Source organism: Manis pentadactyla, chromosome 15 (assembly GCF_030020395.1).
Source record: "Manis pentadactyla isolate mManPen7 chromosome 15, mManPen7.hap1, whole genome shotgun sequence".
NCBI lineage: Eukaryota > Metazoa > Chordata > Mammalia > Pholidota > Manidae > Manis > Manis pentadactyla.
Window position 1 is genome coordinate 34,514,084 of NC_080033.1, and position 23,174 is coordinate 34,537,257.

The 23,174-nt window shown below is 41.3% G+C and overlaps 1 long non-coding RNA gene across 1 annotated transcript in view; it reads left to right on the top strand.

The window, feature by feature from the left end:
- LOC118933308 (uncharacterized) overlaps window positions 1-20,629 on the top strand; it is a 31,410-nt gene extending 10,781 nt beyond the window's left edge. Inside the window, exons 2-3 of the long non-coding RNA XR_005033075.2 lie at window positions 11,513-11,653; window positions 20,553-20,629. This is a non-coding gene — a long non-coding RNA (uncharacterized LOC118933308). The remainder of the gene's footprint in view (window positions 1-11,512; window positions 11,654-20,552) is intronic.
- Window positions 20,630-23,174: the final 2,545 nt, after the last annotated feature.

The window sequence follows — 23,174 nt, forward strand, 5'->3', positions numbered from 1 at the left end:
AACAAAGAAAGTAACAAGAGATAAAGAAGGACACTACATAATGATAAAGGGCTCAGTCAAACAAGAGGATATAACCATTCTAAATATATATGCACCCAACACAGGAGCACCAGAATATGTGAAACAAATACTAACAGAACTAAAGGGGGAAATAGAATGCAATGCATTCATTCTAGGAGACTTCAACACACCACTCACCCCAAAGGATAGATCCACTGGGCAGAAAATAAGTAAGGACACGGAAGCACTGAACAACACAGTAGAGCAGATGGACCTAATAGACATCTATAGAACTCTACATCCAAAAGCAGCGGGATATACATTCTTCTCAAGTGCACATGGAACATTCTCCAGGATAGACCACATACTAGGCCACAAAAAGAGCCTCAGAAAATTCCAAAAGATTGAAATCCTACCAACCAACTTTTCAGACCACAAAGGCATAAAACTAGAAATAAACTGTACAAAGAAAGCAAAGAGGCTCACGAACACATGGAGGCTTAACAACACGCTCCTAAATAATCAATGGATCAATGACCAAATCAAAATGGAGATCCAGCAATATATGGAAACAAATGAGAACAACAACACTAAGCCCCAACTTCTGTGGGACACAGCAAAAGCAGTCTTAAGAGGAAAGTATATAGCAATCCAAGCATATTTAAAAAAGGAAGAGCAATCCCAAATGAATGGTCTAATGTCACAATTATCGAAATTGGAAAAAGAAGAACAGATGAGGCCTAAGGTCAGCAGAAGGAGGGATATAGTAAAGATCAGAGAAGAAATACATAAAATTGAGAAGAATAAAACAATAGAAAAAATCAATGAAACCAAGAGCTGGTTCTTCGAGAAAATAAACAAAATAGATAAGCCTCTAGCCAGACTTATTAAGAAGAAAAGAGAGTCAACACAAATCAACAGTATCAGAAACGAGAAAGGAAAAATCATGACGGACCCCACGGAAATGCAAAGAATTATTGGAGAATACTATGAAAACCTATATGCTAACAAGCTGGGAAACCTAGGAGAAATGGACAACTTCCTAGAAAAATATAACCTTCCAAGACTGACCCAGGAAGAAACAGAAAATCTAAACAGACCAATTACCAGCAACGAAATTGAAGCGGTAATCAAAAAACTACCAAAGAACAAAACCCCCGGGCCAGATGGATTTACCTCGGAATTTTATCAGACATACAGGGAAGACATAATACCCATTCTCCCTAAAGTTTTCCAAAAAATAGAGGAGGAGGGGACACTCCCAAACTCATTCTATGAAGCTAACATCACCCTAATACCAAAACCAGGCAAAGACCCCACCAAAAAAGAAAACTACAGACCAATATCCCTGATGAACGTAGATGCAAAAATACTCAACAAAATATTAGCAAACCGAATTCAAAAATACATCAAAAGGATCATACACCATGACAAAGTGGGATTCATCCCAGGGATGCAAGGATGGTACAATATTCGAAAGTCCATCAACATCATCCACCACATCAACAAAAAGAAAGACAAAAACCACATGATCATCTCCATAGATGCTGAAAAAGCATTTGACAAAGTTCAACATCCATTCATGTTAAAAACTCTCAGCAAAATGGGAATAGAGGGCAAGTACCTCAACATAATAAAGGCCATCTATGATAAACCCACAGCCAACATTATATTGAACAGCGAGAAGCTGAAAGCATTTCCTCTGAGATCAGGAACTAGACAGGGATGCCCATTCTCTCCACTGTTATTTAACATAGTACTGGAGGTCCTAGCCACGGCAATCAGACAAAATAAAGAAATACAAGGAATCCAGATTGGTAAAGAAGAAGTTAAACTGTCACTATTTGCAGATGACATGATACTGTACATAAAAAACCCTAAAGACTCCACCCCAAAACTACTAGAACTGATATCGGAATACAGCAAAGTTGCAGGATACAAAATCAACACACAGAAATCTGTGGCTTTCCTATATACCAACAATGAACCAACAGAAAGAGAAATCAGGAAAACAACTCCATTCACAATTGCATCAAAAAAAATAAAATACCTAGGAATAAACCTAACCAAAGAAGTGAAAGACTTATACTCTGAAAACTACAAGTCACTCTTAAGAGAAATTAAAGGGGACACTAACAGATGGAAACGCATCCCATGCTCGTGGCTAGGAAGAATTAATATCGTTAAAATGGCCATCCTGCCCAAAGCAATATACAGATTTGATGCAATCCCTATGAAACTACCAGCAACATTCTTCAATGAACTGGAACAAATAATTCAAAAATTCATATGGAAACACCAAAGACCCCGAATAGCCAAAGCAATCCTGAGAAAGAAGAATAAAGTACGGGGATCTCACTCCCCAACTTCAAGCTCTACTATAAAGCCATAGTAATCAAGACAATTTGGTACTGGCACAAGAGCAGAGCCACAGACCAATGGAACAGACTAGAGAATCCAGACATTAACCCAGACATATATGGTCAATTAATATTTGATAAAGGAGCCATGGACATACAATGGCGAAATGACAGTCTCTTCAACAGGTGGTGCTGGCAAAACTGGACAGCTACATGTAGGAGAATGAAACTCTACCATTGTCTAACCCCATATACAAAAGTAAACTCAAAATGGATCAAAGACCTGAATGTAAGCCATGAAACCATTAAACTCTTGGAAGAAAACATAGGCGAAAACCTCTTAGACATAAACATGAGTGACCTCTTCTTGAACATATCTCCCCGGGCAAGGAAAACAACAGCAAAAATGAGTAAGTGGGACTATATTAAGCTGAAAAGCTTCTGTACAGCAAAAGACACCATCAATAGAACAAGAAGGATCCCTACAGTATGGGAGAATATATTTGAAAATGACACATCCGATAAAGGCTTGACGTCCAGAATATATAAGGAGCTCACACGCCTCAACAAACAAAAAACAAATAACCCAATTAAAAAATGGGCAGAGGAACTGAACAGACAGTTCTCCAAAAAAGAAATACAGATGGCCAACAGACACATGAAAAGATGCTCCACATCGCTAATTATCAGAGAAATGCAAATTAAAACTACAATGAGGTATCACCTCACACCAGTAAGGATGGCTGCCATCCAAAAGACAAACAACAACAAATGTTGGCGAGGCTGTGGAGAAAGGGGAACCCTCCTACACTGCTGGTGGGAATGTAAACTAGTTCATCCATTGTGGAAAGCAGTATGGAGGTATATCAAAATGCTCAAAACAGAGTTACCATTTGACCCAGGAATTGCACTCCTAGGAATTTACCCTAAGAACGCAGCAATCAAGTTTGAGAAAGACAGATGCACCCCTATGTTTATTGCAGCACTATTTACAATAGCCAAGAATTGGAAGCAACCTAAATGTCCATCAATAGATGAATGGATAAAGAAGATGTGGTACATATACACAATGGAATACTACTCAGCCATAAGAAAAGGGCAAATCCAATCATTTGCAGCAACATGGATGGAGCTGGAGGGTATTATGCTCAGTGAAACAAGCCAAGCGGAGAAAGAGAAATACCAAATGATTTCACCTATCTGTGGAATATAAGAACAAAGGAAAAACTGAAGGAACAAAACAGCACCAGAATCACAGAACTCAAGAATGGACTAACAGGTACCAAAGGGAAAGGGACTGGGGAGGATGGGTGGGTAGGGAGGGATAAGGGGGGGAGAAGTAGAGGGGTATTAAGATTAACATGCATGGGGGGGTAGGAGAAAAGGGAGGGCTGTACAACACAGAGAAGGCAAGTAGTGATTCTACAACATTTTGCTATGCTGATGGACAGTGACTGTAAAGGGGTTTATAGGGGAGACCTGGTATAGGGGAGAGCCTATTAAACATAATATTCGTCATGTAAGTGTAGATTAGTGATACCAAAAACAAAGCAAAAAAAAAAAAAGGGCAGTTCCTGTGTAGTAACCTCCAACGAGTTCTACACAAGGGTATAAAGGGCATATAAAAGTGTAGGCAAAGGGTCTGTTTGTGTTTATACAGAGGATCAAAGCCTAATTGGGCTACCCCGAAAATGAACTAAGATACGATATGAAAAAGAACTTCCAACATCAGCACTCTCTGGAAGACTCATGCCAGAAGATGATCATCAAAAAACCCCAACAAAGATCCACGCACTGCTACAGCTGTAGATGCACTCATCCCACCAGCTCCTGGACTTGCCATGGGAATGAGGAAGGAGATATCTAAGCTGGCCTGTGCATACAGTAAAACAACAAATTTGACTGGTTCTATACTGTTGGAACTCAACCAAGAATTTGGAGAAGTGCAAATTGTAGTGCTCCAAACTCTTACAACTACAGACTATTTACTGTTAAAAGAACATATGGCATGTGAACAGTCCCCAGGAATGGGTTGTTTTAATTTGTCTGATTTCTCTCAGACTGTTCAAGTTCAGTTGGACAATATCCACCATATCATAGATAAGTTTTCACAAATGCCTAAGGTGCCTAACTGGTTTTCTTGGTTTCACTGGAGATGGCTGGTAATTACAGATATGCTTTGGTTATGTAACTATACTCCTATTATGTTAATGTGTGTGCGCAATTTAAGTAGTAGCTTAAAACCTATATATGCTGAAGTTACTCTACAAGAAGATATGTCAAAGAAATAATCAATCTTCCCATGTTTTCTTCCGTCTGCTACTTCTATAGCTTTTCTTCTTCCTTCCTAATTACAACCCTTAAATAGAATTCGTGCCTCATATCAAATTTACCGAGTATCATAACTCCTCCAAGTGGTAAAGATACCTCAAGACAAATGCTGGGCATAGAAGCCACAGGGCATAAATATGCAAAGAAGTAAAAAGCTAACCTTTTCAAACAATAAGGCTTCCCTCTCACTTACCAACTTCACATTTCCCTGTATGGCCCCGGAAGATGACTGGTTAGCCAGAGACGGGTAAGATTCCTCAAGGGAGGAACAACCTAAGACAGGCACAGTCGCAGGGGGGCCATCAGGTGAGAAATTGGGGATCAACAGAGGTGAGGCTTAGAACCTCACCCCCCCTGTTCTGAGAGAAATCTTCTGCATACGTGGATGTTTTACTGCCCTTGTCTAGCTTGGATTAACACATAGTCTACAGGCACACACCTGATCATCTACATTTGCTCTCTTACAACACTAAACTATGTTTTCTACCTTTATCTTGTATCTACCTACCACTTCAACATTTTATTAAAAATAATAATAATAAAGAGAGAAATGTGGTATCCACATATAAATCAAGTATAAAAACCAAATGAGTATTCATATTTGAACTGACTGTTTATAGTTCATAATGCATGAGCAAAACCGAAAGTTTCTGTGATGACTGCCCTTGTACTGTTCACTATGTAACTTATTCATTATGTAAGAATTTGTTCTCCATGTAAGAACTTGTTTGTTATGCCTCAGAAGATTGGAGACTGACGAAAATTAGGCTTGGGGTGGATGAATGATTGTGCATTGAGCATTGACTCCCCTATACAGAATTTTATTGTCGTTAACAACCATTTGATCAATAAATATGAGAGATGCCCTCACAAAAAAAAAAAAAAAAAAAAAAAAAAGGACAGACTTCCAATGGTAAAATAAATAAGTAACCGGGATGTAATATATAGCATAAGGAATATAGTCAAGATATTGTAACAGCTTGGTAGGGTGATAGCTGGAACCTAGAATTATGTATATAAATGTTCTACCACTGTGTTGTACACTTGAAACTCATGTAATGTAATACTGTGCGTCAACTACCCTTCAATAAAAAATAATTATTTTAAAAAAAAAAAAAAAAACACCAAACCCACAGTTTTATGACTATTATGGCTCAGGCAAAGACCAAAATTTAGTTAAGTAAAACAAGTGAGTTGATTTTTTTTAATCTAATCTATTTTTTCTATTAAGGTGTCATTTTTATATACACTCTAATGAATGTTTCACATGAAAACCTTGCAGTCACTGATGCCAGGGTTCTTATTCACAGAGTCAAAGAATGAACTTCACAAACACTCAAGGTAGGAGAGCAAGGCAGAGGCTTTTATTTAGAGAGAAAGTGAGAGGACAGAGTTCCTAGCTCAGGCCAGGAGGGGACCCAAGAGGGCAAGTGTGTTGATTTTTTAGAAAAATAGATAACAGGAGAGGTGGTTCTCAGAGATGGCAAGGCAAGAATTGTCAAGATGGTCTGTGAGGGACTGAAGCTTGGAAACAGGATGATCATCCGGCGACACTGAAGACCCAGATTCTGTGTCTGGGTGCCCTGCACAGTGAGGCCATAGGGGGTGACTTTTGGGGGTGTCTCCTTGCTCACTGTGTGATCACTCCTTCTCTGATGACTGTTTCCTCCCTTCTCCCAGCTTCTTTCTTACAAGGAGCCATGTTTATATAGTAGGACCATGCCCCGCAGGCCACAATTGGTGGTTGGTACACAGTGGCCGCTGCTAGTTGGGCCAGTCAGGTGCTTCTCAATAAACACAGACTGGAACTAAAAGATGTCAGGTTCAGTGGCATTGCTCTCTTGAAAGTAGGCCATGTGAACTCAGAGGCTGTTGGTGACTACTGTTCTGCCTTATGAACAAGAAAGGGGAACTGGCTACTCTGTTGGATGGAAAAGAATGAAGTAAGCATGCCAAAAATTGGTGATGGGGTGCAGAGAGAGAGGGCCCTCTGAGTTCCCTACAGAACTCCAGAACCTGGCTTTGTGCTGTCCCTGAAACCCAGTGGGTTCCATGAGACACTTTGTATCCTTTCTGTTATTTCTCCTTTTGACCAATGCCAGCTCTAGGGAGGATCCGTAAATGCAAGCAGAAGAGTTTTGACCAGAAGAGATGTAACCGGTGCAAAGGTACTTCTACATTGGTATGGTTGCTAAACACTCACCTTTGCCAGCTCCCTTCATCACCTTCATGCCCTCCCCTGCATGCTATTTTAATACTCTACAGACAGGACAGGCAGCCAGGGTGCATGCTCCAACTTCCAGCATGGGCCTTTGAGATAACACAGATCTGTTCCACTTCTCAAAATGGCAATTAGAGCCGGTTGGCACATCCCCATCTGGAGGCCTGGAAATCTCAATGTGTACCTGCGTGGCTGTCAGGAGATGCAGGGTCTCCATTCCTCTGGGTGCTGAGGAAGGGCAGCCTCTGTAATGAGAAGAGGCAGGTCATTAAACTGCTCACAACAGTACTTCTTTGCCTAGAATATGGTTCTGCAACTGAGCCCCGGATTTTTGGGTTTACTCTCCCTGGTCTTCCTTGGGAAGGCATTTCTAGGAGGAGCATCAGGTATACCCTAGGGAACTGGAGCTTAATATTAAAGTATGTCTACACCATAAGTTCGCTCTTGCCTGAAAGATACTGTACATAACGCCGCTGGGCCTTCAGCTGGTCAACCTCAGTGATCAGACCCCATCTCCAGTTCCTTTCAACACAAATCCTCTAATCTGGCCCACTGATCTCCTCAGTATGCCCTGTAGTTGATGTACCTGTGGAGTTCCTGACTCAGTGAGACCTCCTCTGAAAACTGTCCCTTCTCTGCAGTGGGAGCAGCCCCTGCAGTCCTAGATATCCCCTTTGCCACACCACAGCTGACTGGACCTGGAGTGGATCTGGGGAGCCTCGTGGAGACTCTGGCTAGTTTCAGAGTTGGACTGGAAGGTCTCATGGACCTCGGGGGAGTGGGGAGGGCTATGGGAGTGAGCTGGGGATGTCCAGGCTGCACCTTGTGCAGGTGGAATAAACAAACCTGGTTCTAGAGAACTTGGGTGTGGAGAGAGCAACAGAGATAAGGTGCCATTTGTCTGCCATCTTCCCAACATTCCAGAATCTTGTTTCTGTTGTCTTGACAATAAGCCATATTTCCTTAAGTTGGATATCAGAATAGAAGCTTATAGTAAGTTCACTTTTTGATTGAATTACAGTTTATATAATAAATTGCTCAAATCTTGAGTGGGTTGTTGTTTCTAGAGACCAACTGACGTGTGATGAGCCATTTCCCCGTGTGACGCTGGCCTCACTGTGCCGGTTGCGCTGCCCGGGCTTCAGTGGTATCCGCCTTGCTGCTCTCCACTCACCAGAGCCCTTCCCCCCCTCCGTGAAGCCCCTACTCCATCTCGCCTACCCAGAAAGGGTTCCCTGTGCTTTGAGCCTGTATTAGTTTGCACTTCTATAACAAAAACTCCATGGACTATACAGCTTAAACAATAGAAATTTATTCCTCACAGTTTTGAAGGCTGGGAAGTCCAAGATCAAGGCACTAGGCAATCTGGTTCCTGGTGACAGCTCTCTTCCTGGTGTGCAAGACAGCTGCCTTCTTGCTGTGTGATCACATGGCCAAAAGAGGGGTCATTTCTCTCATGTCTCTTCTTATAAGGTCACTAATCCCATTCAGGAGGGCCTAATTACCTCCCAGTGGCCCCACCTGCAAATACTGTCATACTGGGGATCACGTTTCAATATATGAATTCATGGAAACACAGACATTCAGTCCATAGCAAGACCTAAGGACTTCATTCCACGTGAAGCAGTTCAGCTAAGTGTTAAAGTGAGCTTCCTGTCTGTTCCTGGCCTATGCTGGGCACTGGGGATACAAAGATAAAAGACAGTCTTCCCTCTAGGAGCTCACAGCAGAGGAAACAGACATGTAAAAAAACCCAACCATAATGGCATGTGACACGTGCTAAAACAACAGGAGGCTTTCCTCCTGTTAGAGGAGGCATGGGGTCCTCTGGGAAAGATGGAAAACAAAGTGACATTGGAATCTGAGCATGAATGAAGCTGCCAGGTGCACAAGAGGACACATGACCTTCCACACTCTTCATGGATAGTCAGAGAAAAAGTTATTCTGACATTTGTTAAAATTGTAAGGAAGAATTTATGCAAGGCTATTGCAACAGGAGTAATAGAAAGGTATACATAAGTGAGTGGAGGGAGAATGAAACCAGTAAAGCCCACTAAAAGGGACTCAAAGAGTTAACCAGACAAAACCAGAGAGCCAGAAAAGATTCATAGAGTTAATTAGTTGACATTTCAAAGACTAGGAGTTACTTGGAATATCTAAGCATTGCCCAGATGAAAAAAAACAACAACATATCCAGATGAGAAGTCTTTAAGCACAGACTCCCTCCAGGTAAGAGAAAATAAAACATCCAAACACAGGCACAGAAATCATCAGAGTAGCTCCTGTTTTCTTTTTATCAATTAGACCAGGCCTCTAAGGCCAAAGACCATCAATCAAGGATTTCTCTCTCCTGCCAAAAACCCCTAAAAAGAAGCCTCACAGTGAGCAGCCTGCCTTTGTCTCCCTTGACTCTGGCCCATTCCTCCCTTGGAGTGTATTGAAAAAGAACTTCCATTCTGCTTTGCTACTGTGTCTCTGCCTTTCAATTTTTTGTTGAGGCAGGTACAAGGACCAAGGAGAATGAACTCAGCTCGTAACAGGGGTATTGCAGTAAGGGTGAGAGCTCAGGCTCAGCTCCAAATACAGCCAGGACAAGTGGGGATTTATAGCCAAGAAGCAGGGTGAGGGCGCCAGTGGACAGAAAATTGCTAAGAGGAGGCATCAAGTGCAGGGGATTCTTGCTAAACTGACTTAACAGTTTAAAAATAGGCATCCAAGCTGAAGGATGAAGAACTTGATCAGATATCAAAGGTAGGGGGATGACTAAGCAGGATTCTTGGCTTAGACTGGTCTGAGCAGGCCAAAGACAAGACAAAAGCCAAGGTTGAGGCCTAGTAGAAAAGAGAGCTCAGAGCTGTTCAAAATTTAGTCAAGGAGAGTCTTTGTCACAATCCAGGTCCTGCAACATTCTCTACTTATTATGTATAAGACAGACTTCTCTCTCTGGCTGTCCCAGCCATGGGCCCAGGGTGAAGGAACTCTGTTCCCTGATGTGGGGTCGGCTCTCTTCTCTTCATTCCCCTTCCCCCACACCTTCACCCTCTTCCTTGTCTCAACTACTTTGATTTCCAGTTTCCTTTCAGAGATCTAGGAATCTCACCATCTGGAAATCATACACACCCACGCACACACACACATACACACACTATGGTAATGAAACCATCTTGGCGGTGTATTGAGATGTAAAGTAGGAAAAGGAAAAAATCCTATTTCCTGCAGTCATTATAAGAGTAGGAATTGAAGCTAACAGGAATGGAGCCAGTCTCCTAGAATAGACAAAGGCTAGTAAGTAAAGAACCCCCCCCCCCCCATGTAGGAACATGGGGACACAGCTTTAGGATCAAGGTGCCAAGGCAATGTTGGGCTTTTAATTTTTCAGAAAAGAAGAAGCAAGCCTGATATATTTGTATGAGGCACTGTTGACTCAGCTCCATTCCCACCTCAGCCATCAGTACGGCCCCTCAGTGCTTTGCACAAGTAGTGCTTCAGTAAGCATTTGTCATATGGAATGAAATTTAAGAAGAAATCACTGGTTAGTTACTCTACTCACAAATGATAGCATGATTTATTGTCAGGACCCAAGGTAAATTGAATGATGGACCAAAATTATACAATAAGGCATTAAAAGGAATTTAGAACAGCCTGCCTCTCTTTTCAAATATCTTTTCTTCTATTCTTTTTTCTTGACAAGGAGTTTTGAAATAACTAATGCTAGTAGGCAATACATGAACATTTTGATTTCTTATAGGTTGGCTAAAGCCCATCTTTGTTATCTACCTTTGGTGGCTACGTGAACTGGTACAGCCTTCAGGAAGGAAGTTTGACAGTATCTATCAAAATCAAAAGAGCCCCTTTCTTTACATCCAGCAATCCTAATTCTAAGTATTCTGTTCTGTCTATTACTGCATTAGAAACCACCCCAAAACTTAGTGGCTTACAATAATAATTTATTGTTATTGCTCAGACTTCTGCAGGTTGACCAGGTGAATCTCACCTAGGATCTCATGTGGTTGTAGTCAGATGGAGGCGTGGGCTGTGGTCACCTGAAGGCTCCACTGGGCTAGCACAGTGCCCTCCCAAGGCGGGCGGCTGGTGCTGGCTGGCAGCTGAGAGCTCTGTTGGGGCTGCTTGCTGAACTACTGCACGTGCCCTCTCCATGTGAATTGGCTTTTCATAGCATGGTGCTGGATTTCAAGAGGGAGTGTCTCATGAGTATGTGTTCCAATGGAAGAGTCCAGGCCAGTTAAGGGCAATGCCCAGAGCCTGCACACTGTCACTTCTGCCACATTCTATTGGTCAGAATAGTCACGGGTCCACCTCCCACCAAGGACCCATATGCCCCCCACTCCCTCAGTAAGTTCTTTGAAATGTTCTCTCAGATTCTTTCTCCTTCTTGTTTTAGAAAATATTGGAACTACTCTACATATTAATTTTTTTCAGTTAAGGTTCTTCAACTGCAAGCAACAGAAACTGGTTGCAAGTAGAGAATCTATTGGATGAGAAGAGATTGAGGAACAGGAGGAAAGTGCTCAGTGGTCTTTCCTGGGTTCTGTTGCTGGAATGAATGAACTGTGTAATTGATTTTCTCCTTGCTCCTCAGCTTGGGAGTTAATATCCCAGAAGAGAGACCCTCTTTGGCAGAGTTTACATCAAAAATCAAGCCCTTATCTGCAAGATGTGGAGGATAGATGTGGCAGATGGAGTTTCTGGGGATTCCTTCAGCTTCCATGGTGGTGGACAGGTACCTACATTTCCATTCCAGCATGATTTAAAACAATGGGGAAAAAGCAATATCCCAAAAAGGATACCACATGCTGGATTAGCAAACAGTAAAAAATATCCCCTCCACTGGGCTTACTTTCTAATGCCTCCTCCTCCTGTTATACACTGTATCTACAACCAGGTATGAGTCTGGGGTGCAGTCCAAGGAGGATGGACTTTGGAGCCAGACATGGACAGTCACTTAATCTTCCCTGGACTCAGTGTTCTTATCTGTAAAAGGAAGGTAAAATAAAGCTTAATTTTCAGGTTTCATTGTAGAATTAGAAATAATCTATAAAAAGTGCTTTGCACAGTCTCTATCCCACAGTAGAACCCTAATAAATGGCAGCCATTGCATCGTTCTTCATGACAGAGTAGCAACCTGCTTCTCTCTCCCCCAGACTACCACCATCAGACCTCTGTCCTTCATCCATGATGGTTGATGAACTCGCTAGCTACCCAAAGGGGAGAGGCACTCAGGCCCAATCACTGTGTGAATTGGGTATGAGCTGGGAGCTTCAGAGCACACTAGGAAGGGAGCCCCCTGCCTACCCAAGAACAGTGGTAATTGCCTGCAGCCTCCTGGAAGGAGGCGCTCAAACCTCACACCCACGCAATAGCATGTTTGAGCACAAATGTTCTCACAGCTGTTGCTTCTTCACAGGATACCAGGCATACTATGTGCTATTTAAGCTGTGATTCCACATTCCTCCTCTTTATTCCTGGGCTTTTCTATTCTTAAAACAGATCTTTATTCTTTTTTAAAAAATGTATTCTGCCCCTCTAAAGGTAATGGGATGAGTTCATGACTCCTGCCATCTTCAGAGTTGCCTGTCTTTGAGATTGTACTGTGAATCCTTTCATGGTGCTTTAATGTCAGGTGCAAAATGAAGCCTTTCCTAAGTCTTTATAACATGCTTGAAGGGACAAAGTGGTCTTGTCATAGGATGCTGCGATGCTCTTGGAGCTTTGCCACAATTCATCTTCTAACAGATGGACTCTTCATTAGGTGTGCACATTGCATCCACCTGGGATTTCACCACCTTTGGCCGAGAGATTTGGTTTCAGCTGCAGATAATTACTCCTTTTCTTGTCTTGACCTTTAGATCAAAGATTATCAACAAATTCAAATTCTTCTGTCCTTTCCTTTTCTGCTAGATTGAAATGCTAGAACTGGGCTGGATGAAACCAGCTTTCATTCAAACAGTATGGTTCAGACTCAAATACCAGGACCAAATTTGTTAGTTTTTGGCAGAGACTGCAACATGAAGTTTCTGGCATTCATGTCATGAAAATCACTGATCACAACAGATTCCATTTCTATTGCTTTTGGTATCACTCTTCTGCAAAGCTCAGGTTAAGGTCCCAGTGACCTCCACATTGTGAAATCATCCTTAAAATGCTACCTTCCTTATTCTGATTGTCTTCCTGCCTCTCTGAGCATTTCTATCTTTTTATGGGTTTCTCTTGACCATTAAATATTGAGGAAGCTCAGGCTTAGTCCAATCCCTTTTCTATTTTCATTATTCAATCTCTTTTTATGAATTTCATCCATGCCCATAACTTCAATTACCTCCTATGGACAGATGACTCACAAACTCTAGTTTGAAGAGCCCAGACTAACCATATGAGTCAAATGCATATGCCTAATTGCCTTCCTGACATTTCCATGTGAATATGTCAAAGGCTCCTCAAACTTGGTATTCCCCCTTAATTCCCATTTTATTCCAAGATTCCCATCTCAATGAATGGTGGCTCCATCCACCAACCTTCAAATAAAAAACCAAGGTGTCTCCCTTGGATATCTCCTTATCATTCTATCTTCAATCCCTGCAATTCTATCCCTTGAATCTCTCACATTGGTATACTTGTTTGCAGCCCACAACTGGCACCCTGGCTCACATCATCTTCCTGGCCTACTGGTCTACTTCACGCATGGCCCAAATCTGTTTTTCATGTTATAAGCTTTCTAAAACATAAATCTAATTATGTTACCCTCTTCCTAAAAATCTTCAGGGTTTTCTAGATCATTTTAGGATAAAAACCTAAATCCTTAACACGTCCGTAAGGCCATTCTCATTCTGACCCCTCTCCAACCACAACTGCCACCTTGCTCTCCCTTTGCATTTTATGTGACCATCACATCAAGGCTTTGGCATATGCTGTTTGCTCTGCATTCTGCACCCCATCCTTTATTTTAGATAATGTTTACTCTTGTTCAGATCTCTGCTCAATTATTATTCCCTCAAGGAAGGCTTTCCCTTACCTCCCAGACAGGTCAAGTCACTCTTGTGCATGTTCTTATAATATCTGTTGCCTCTTGATTAACAGTACTTATCATAATGGATTTGTGAGATTCTCTGATTACTTGACTATTGAAAGTAAGGACTGTATCAACAGCTCATCATTATTCTATAGCACTTAGCACAGCAACCACACACCTAGTGGGTGCTCAATAAATATATGTAAATGAATAAATAATTAAAGGAAGTCCAAAAGAAACTGATGCCATTCAAAAATTAAATGAGATAAGCCTCTGTGGGACCCCAGATTCCCAATAGAAATAGAGAGGAAAGGGGACAGCTTACTCAAAGTCTGGTTTGTGGGGTAGGGGACACTGTGATTTTGCTCTTTATCATGAGGTTTTTATGCGGTATCCCCAGTTTCAGTCTACGTTCAATGCGTCAATTGTACAAGCTGAGTTTGTGGTGGGAGGGAAGGTTCTATCAGAGTGCAGAGTTCTGTCTGAAGAACTTCTCTATTGGTTGTGAAATGTTTAGTTGTGCTGTATCCCATTCCTGTGCTCACTGAATTCAAGGAACTAAAAGTCCAGTAGGGGGGCCAGGACAAATGAACATGAAATGAGTGTACAAGTGTACCTCAGAGATGTTGTAGGTTCAGTTCCAGATAACCCGGATGAAGTGAACATCACAATAAGGTGAATATCACAATAAGGTAAGTCAAATGAAGTTTTTGGTTTCTCAGTGCACATAAAAGTTATGTTTACACTATACCATAGTCTATTAAGTGTGCAATAGCAATAGATCTAAAAATATATACATACCTTAATTAAAAAATACTTTATTGCTATGAAGTGCTAACCATCATTTGAGTTTTCAGCTGAGTCATTATCACCTGATCACTGGTCTCCATAACAAATGTAATAACAAACTTTGAAATATTGTGAGAATTACCAAAATGTTACACAGAGACAGACACTGAGCAAATGCTGGGAAAATGGCACTGACAAACTGGCTCCAGGCAGGGTTGCCACAAACCTTCAATTGTAAAAAGCAGAATATCTGCAAGTACAATAAAATGAGGTATGCCGGTATGCACAAGGTGAAAGAATTAGGCTTGGAGTCAGCCGTTCCAGTGTCTAGGTGTGGGAACTCCAGCATGTTTCTTAATCCCTCTGAGCCCAAATGTCTTCATCTGTAAAGTGAGGATCAAAAAATCAAGGTGGTTTTGAGGATTCAATGAGTTATAATATGGGTGGGGTGCTGAGTGCAGTGAGCAAAGGCTTGCTGTAGTTACAAGCACCGACTACATAGATCCCAAGAAGGGGAAGAGGGGGAAAGAAGGTGCTGAGGGAGTCATAGAAGAGGGAGCCTGCTGGCTTTGGCATATGGAGAGATGTAGGACAGGAAAGAGAAGGAACGGGAGGAAGGTGAGAGAGAAAAATGCACGGCACGGAGGGAGGAAGGGAGCTTGCCTTGGATGAGGGGGAATCGCCCCAGAGGCCCAGTGAACAGACCCACAGAGGCTTAGATTCCATGCTGTGCTGAGCCTGGTTAGGTCTGGGACCAGAGGAGGAACTTAATGTTTCTTACAACCTACCCTTTTATCAAAAATAATCAATAAATAAAACCAACCATGTGGAATTTCAGTTTGGGTTTGTTAGGTATTTTGATAATGCAAGCAGAACAGTAAATTGCTTGGGATCTATGCTAAATATTTCAGCACTTGATTTTATAAGCAAAGAGAAGAAAGTACCCAGGTTTGGTGTCTAGCTATGCTATGAATACATAACATTAATCTCTCTCAACCTCAGTTTTTTCATCTTTAAAATGGAATTAAAATGCCTTCTAACAATGATGAATAGCTTCTATGTGTCAGGCACTGAAGTGTGGTAAGTAATTAAGATACACATTCATTTAACAGTGTGCTGTGTGCTTTACATGAATTTGAAACTCACATTAACTGAGGTAGGAATGTTACTCTCCCCATTTACTCATGAGCCACAGGCAGGTTAAGCAAATTGCCCTGGCAGACTCCAGAGCTGAGACTGACGGGTGAAGCTGGACTGCCCTAATTATTACCTATAGGGTTGCATCAGGGATGTGTGAGATAGTGTGTGGAAAACACTGGCCTGCTGCCTGGTTTGCATTAAGCATTCAACACACGTTAGTTCTCTCACATTTGATTGTATTTTGCTCAGTAATTTATCAATACTGCTCCTTATTTGATGGAGGTGTTTCTCTTTTCATACAATAATAATGGTAAATACATTTCTTGAGAGAGGAAGGGCATTATGGCTTATGTTTCCTTTGCAGCTTTCACTGTGTACCTAGAGGTTCTCAGTAGAAATTTCTTATAGAATGGAATAAATGCTTATGGGTTGAATAAATGAAGGATCCAATTTTAAAAAGGCAAATGGAGAATACGACTGATTGGCTTTTATAACTTCTTTTTATTTTACCCCACCAAATTCTAAAAGAGGATTTGAGGATAATTATAAAAATATGAAAAACTCAACAGGATAAAAGCAAACAAGTCAAGAAAATTGGAGCAAAGGGACAATAAAATAAACCCAGGGATGTTTATTTCTTTGTCATTTCTTGATAGAAATTTGTCAGCAAATCACCAAGATGAAACCCAGAAAATGTGCTAGAAACTGGAACTTAGGCCTGTCGGGTGCTCCTTGATCTCTGATGGGACACAGCGTGAATATCAAAGGGAGAGTTTGGGTAGAAAACAGAGAATCTGAATCTGGGACTGTCTCTGGTCTGGCTGCCATGAAAATACCAAGCTTTGAGAGCAATGCACCCAGACCTCACTTTTTAAAGAGGCAGTTTTCTCAGAGGTAGAAAGAGTTATATTCTCCTGGCTTACATTACCACATTAAGCCTCCTTTATTTCTACTTCTATCTGATCTCCAAGAGCTATGAACATGTCTGAAATGTTTGGAAGAGCTGTATTAATGACCCCTCTTCTCTCCTGGACTTAGATTCAACTAAGAATAGGCACAGTAGGGTCCTGTGGAAACCAAAGATGGTGGAAGAAGGTTCAAATGCTGCCAAGGTTCAAAACCTGGCCCTCCCATCTAACTTGGCCTTTCTGTTTAGTAATCCTTCTAAATCCATAGGTCTCAGTCTTGGCTGCACATTAGAATCACCTAGTAGTTTTTAAAACTTACCAGTGCCTGAGTACCACCTGTGGAGCATCTGATTTAACTGATCTGGGTGGAGCTAGGCATCGTCATCTTTTAAACTCTGAAAATGACTCAAATATGCATCTAATGTTAAGAACCACTTAGCATGCATCAGATCCCCTCCAAGATTTGTTAAAACACAGATTGCTAGACCCAAACCCAAGGTTTTTGATCTAGAATGTCTAGAGTGGGACCTGAGAATTTGCATTTCTGACAACGTTGTAGGTGATATGCTTATGTTGCTGGTCCTGGGCCCATACTTTTGAAGCCACTGCTTTAAACCAAGAATTTGGCCAGAGGACTTCAAAGCTTACAAAAATTCCATTATATAATATAAATGTTTCTTTATGGTTATGGAGACAATTTTTTGTGTCTGATTTTTGATTTATTGAATAAGTAACACAAAAAATGGAAATGGGACACACCAAATCCCACATTTACACACATACTATTTTGTAATGGAAACAGCAGTAGCTAGCACTTACTGCACACTTACTATGTCTCAGGCACGAGCTAAAATTTTCGGTTATGGTTTCCTTCTATGAGGTAGCTACTTTACTATCCCATTTTATAGATGGGGAATTTGCAACAGAAAGAGATTATAATGGCTGTTTTACATACTTGTGAACAGAGCATAAAGTCAGTTTCTTAGTATGCTGGCATATTTTCCATGTTGTTCATACTATTCCATTGCATTTGTATATCACTATTTTCTTCTCTTTGGGCATTTAGAGAATTTCCATTTTCCACAATTACAGTTAAGCAGCAGTAATCAATTTCATTTAGTGCTTGTCTTAAATTATTTGCTTAGAATAGAGCCTCAATCAGTCAAAAGGTAAAATTGCCTCGTTTGATTACAACATACTAGAGCAGAAAATACTTCTTTTCCAAATCAAAATTTTTTCAAACCAAATCATTCTCTGGATGGTTTTAGATTGTCATACATTTAAGATAATGGTACTGCAGGAAAATAGTTAGAAAAGTATTCCCTATAATTTAGCCTATCCCAAAAATCACTCCAGTGAAGGTTACCTCCTAGGCAGACAAGCATTTGAAGAAAACTTCTAGATTTCTTACAGCAAAAAGAAGTTTCTGTCCTCTTCTATTATAATCACCCCAAACAACAGAGGAATAAGAACTGGAAACACAATGTCATTTTAGACAACAGCAGAAGACATCTGTAACTCAGAACCCCCCTGAATAAGCAGAGGGAGTGGGAGGGAATTCCAACCCTGGCGCCTGAAGACTCAGGAAACTGAGTGAGCAAGGTATGCACGAGGTAGCAGCTGCAAACGAGGGACTTAGGTGAAAGTGTGTTTAAGGCACAGGCAGGGCCCCACATCTCTCCTCTGACTGACAAGAAGCAGGAGGTAATTCTCTAGAGAAACTCAACAGCCAGCCTCCAGTTACGGGACACCAGACACAGAGAGGGCGGGTATGCCAGACCAGACCCAGGGGATCAGGAGAAGGTCTGAATCTTGAATGGGGAGGTCTCCAGGCCCTTGTCCACATGAGATCATATCTTGTGGTTCCCTGATTGACTCTGAAAACACTTCATATGGATTTATTCAAAAGTTGTGATATAATCAAATTAGAAGGTTGAGTTGCAGAGAGGATGTGAGGAGCTTTATGTTCTCTAATAGGAAATTACATGAAATATGAAATATTTGGAAATACTAAGGTTAACTGAAAGATACACAGCTAAAGTTGTTAAAAGTGGTCCCCCTAGGAACAGGGGCAGGGGAGGAGGTGTCCTGTGTGGGGGGACAGCTGTTTTTCCTCATAACTTTTAAATGACATGAGTGTATTTCTTTGATAAATTAAAATTGAAGAAGAGGGGGAAATTGCTTGGGCAGTTAGTTGTCTGCTACTTAATTTATGTGCCTTATGAGTTAGATTTCCATAAATGGATTTTGTTCAAGGAAGCCACTCATGGGGACTGCAGGTCATAAGTACAAATTAATGATATTGGGGAGGTCATTAGTTGGTCAGTATCCAAAGAGAACACTGATTCCTTAGGAAGAAGTCCAGGCTCCAGGTTGAAGGGTTAGGCTCTCCGCTGTAGGCTTCCTTCTGGCCAAAATTCTAAAAGAAGTCCCTCACTAATCCACCTGACAAGTCACCCCTACTGCTGGTGAGAGTCTAACCGTCATTCCAGCTAGGAAAGTGCTCCGGCCTGCTCTCTGTTGCCATAGAAACAGTGCAGCTCACGTCTCCCTGTTGCTTTGGTAACCCACCCCTATTTCTTCACATCACTACTGCTGGGGTATTTTGAAGCCAAGATAACGGCTTCTATTGTGGATTGAATGTTAATAGGGCGGTGCTCTACCCCAGCCCCCCTCCACAGCTCCACAGTTTGAAGCTGTGTCTAAGTGGCATCTCTGTGAGATGATAATAGACACTCAAATCAGATGGAGGGGAGTTGTAGTGGTGGCGGGGGTGGGAATCCCTTATTATGGTGAAAGAGGGGCTCAGTTCCTAATCTTGAAAAGGGAAGAATGATGTCTAAGAACTCAGAGGCAGCAATGGGAAGATGACCCGTTAGAGGGCCTCAGCTGTGTTTCAGGGTCTGTGGCCATTTCTCCCAACCAATAAAGGGTAATGAATGTAAATAAAGCTTACTGGGTAGTGAATATGGGCCAGGCTCTGGACTGAGCACTTCATGCACATTTAATCCCTATTTTATAGAAGAAAAGAGTAAGTAACCTATTCAATATCATAGAGACTCAGAATTCAAACTCAAATCTCAGTCACTGCACTAAGCTGCCACTCAGCTGAGATGGGAGAAAGCAAGAGAAGCATCAGGGAGTGCTCTTGCACCAAAGAAGCACACTCTTCAGCTGGAAAAAGACATTTAATACAACGGGAAAAAATGAGAAGATAATACCTTACAGGGCGTGGTGAAGTGTGAAGTTCAGGTGCCATATTCACCAAGAGGCTGAAATAGCTGCAGAACTCAGACTTTCCATGGGGAAAAAGGAAAAGGATGACCCTGCAAGCACCGTGAGAGATGGAGGATCAGGGTCAAGTTCAGGCTCGAGCCAGAGCAGGTGGTTTAACTCATCACCTCCTGCTAATGGCAGCCTTCCAGCTGCTTAGCAAAGGGAAACCTTTCATTCCTCTCCTTATTTCTTGTGTCCTCAAGCCTTAAAAGATTCAAATTTACTTGATATTATCTGACTCTTTTATTTTGAAAAAAAAATTGGTTTCACATAAAATTGTTTTAAATTTTATGGCCATCAATTTCACAATTCAATAATTCTGTTTGCTTTACAAGTGGATTTCTTTTTTAGCCACCTCAAGTTTTCATGGCATTAAGTGGAGATAAATCTTCAGAAATAGAACTTTTATGATGTCTTGATTTTTTGTAACAGAATTATAATGTTTAGACTTGCCCTTGTGTCTCTTCTAATTTGTTCCCACTCTCCTCCCTTTAACACTCCAGGGCTTGACAGCAGACTGGACCCCATGCAGAGCTGTAATGGAGACACTGAATTCTCCAAGGGGAACTCAGGGGGAGGTATCCTAACATCCTCTTCTTTGGGGTCTTTTAAAGCTCAAAACAGTGGTTCTCAATCCTGAGCTCTTTCCAGTTATCTCAAAGGACACAAAACATTCTCAACTGTCAAAGCCAAATGAATATAAACTTGTTTTTAATTTTTATAATATAAATGTATCTTGGAATTAAAGGCAAAGGTTCATTTGAAAGTAGTTAATTGTTGGCTAACACAGTGGCTTGTAAGTAAGACTGTCTTCTAGATTTGAATCCAGCTCAACTTCTCTCTGTCCCTGCTGCTTTCTCTCTCTCCCTCTCTCAGTAGCTCTCTTCTCTCCCAATAGCTGTGTGACCTTGGGCAAGTCACTTCATGTTCTTAAGCCTCAGTTTCCTCACCTGCATAATGGGGTAAGTCATTTTTGTAGATTAAGTGAGCCTATGCATGTAAAGAGCCTGCAGTGGTGCCTAGCACATAATGCTTAGCAGAAATGAACAGTTTTTATTCTAAAAAAAGGAACCCACTAAGTGCTTAAGGTCTTTAGAAAAAACTCCTCTCTCTTAGAGGTTGGCTTCTTTCTGCAGTGTTAACCTGTTTTAGCATGTGAACTTTGGAATATGGCACTTCCCAACTCCTCCTGTAGCTTCTTTTCTACATTCCTACCTGCATTTGGTAGTTCAGACTGATGTCTCACGCTTCTGACCTTGCATACACCCACTTCAAAATTCTATATCCTGCCTGAGTTCTGTGGTTCTGCTTCTGGATCCAGGACTAGATCCTGAATCTTAGTGGCTTCCTAACTCACCCATAAATTTCTGATATTCTCAAGGGTGAACTGTATCCTGGATTATAATTAGCATGATTACAGAATGTATGTAGAGCCCCTGTAGGATGAAATCAGGTGTCTTAGCATCAGGTGAACTGGACATTGCTACACCAGAGTGCAAAGGAAAATTAATGACTGTGTGTCTGGTTTCAGGGCTGACTTTAGGAAATTTCTATCAAGAGTAAATAGCTAGTTTTGAAGAGCTTTGTCTGAATAACAATCTCCTAATACATGGAAAGTCTTTATTATTAACCGAGCATTCAGCCTAAAGTATTGAGGAGAGAAAGGGACCCACCTAGCCGCTAGAGTACCGGGATCAGTTTTGGTGACTCACTAGGTAACAGGTGGCAGGGCCTCAGCATGCTCACATACCCACTATTTTATAGGTTTAAAAAAAGAAGAAAATTTACATAGTGCTCTCAATAAACTGAGGAAATTGTTGGGGATGGGCAAACAGAATCAGATAATTATATAGAGACTAGGTATGCAATATATATATATATATATATGTGTGTGTGTGTGTGCATGTACAAAGTCTAAAGGCTACAGAGTTCAAAAGATACTTGAAAAATGTGATGGAGCTGAAACAGAATGGTTTGAGAGTGAGGTGGGATGGTATTCAAGGTAACTGTTTATGTTTGGTGTTTGAGAGGAATCAGTATACAGTGGAAAGAGCATGCCAGTTTAGGTCCCGTTCCAGCTGAACCCTCACCATGCTGTGGCTTGTCTGTCACTTTACCTCTCATGTGATGCATGCATCTCCTGTAGCTGGGTGAAAAAACAGACAATGAATGTGAAAGTGATTTGTAAACATGGAACTGCCACAGAGTTGGTAGTTCAATTATTGTTGTGAGTCTGTGTCTTGAGTTTAACATATCTAGCCATTCTTTGTACTTGTTCATGATTCTATTAAGGAAAATTTTACTGACTGTCTACTATGTATACAGACTGGTGCCAGGTGCTGGGCAGGTGCTACTGGTGGTCTCTGGACCCTCTTTCAGACCTTCTGCAGTGTACACAGTGGAAGATTTGAAATGTTTTGCCTGAGAGACTGAAATAGCCCCTGACTAGTCTCACTGCTTCTTCTCGTGTTTCCCTCAAATCTGTCCTCCATGCAGTACGCAGAATGACCCATTTTTCTCTTAAATATAATGTATGACATATTATATGTATTATAAATGTAATTTATATGTGTGTATTATATGATAAATCATAATGAAATGAATACTCAAACCAACCATCCAACTTAAGGACTAGGACACAAACCTGGTGACTACCTATGTGTCACCTACCTCACCTCCTGTCCTCTTCCCAGAGGTAACCACCATCCTGAATGTTATGTTTATAGCTCACTTTAAAAAATATTCTTTCATCTCCTCTGTATCCTCAAATAATATATAACACAGTTTTGCTTGTTTTGAGCTTTGAAAAGATGGTATCTCACAATATGTAGTCTTCTGGGGTTGCTTTTTAAATTGATCACCTTTCTAAGATGCTCCATGGTGTTGTGTGTAGAATTTGCTCTTTGATTTTCACCACTGTCTACCCAGTGTGATCTTTAAAAAAATTATCAAATCTATTGCTCTCCCTCTAAAATACTTAAGTGGCCTCCCCTTGAATTTAGGGTAAATCCCAAACTCCTTACCTTCACTACAAGGCTTTCCATTATTTATTCAAGTACTTAAGTCCTCAGGCAGCCTCTTTTAGTCCAGGGAATCTGCTCTGTGCCATTCTTGGGACATGCTAT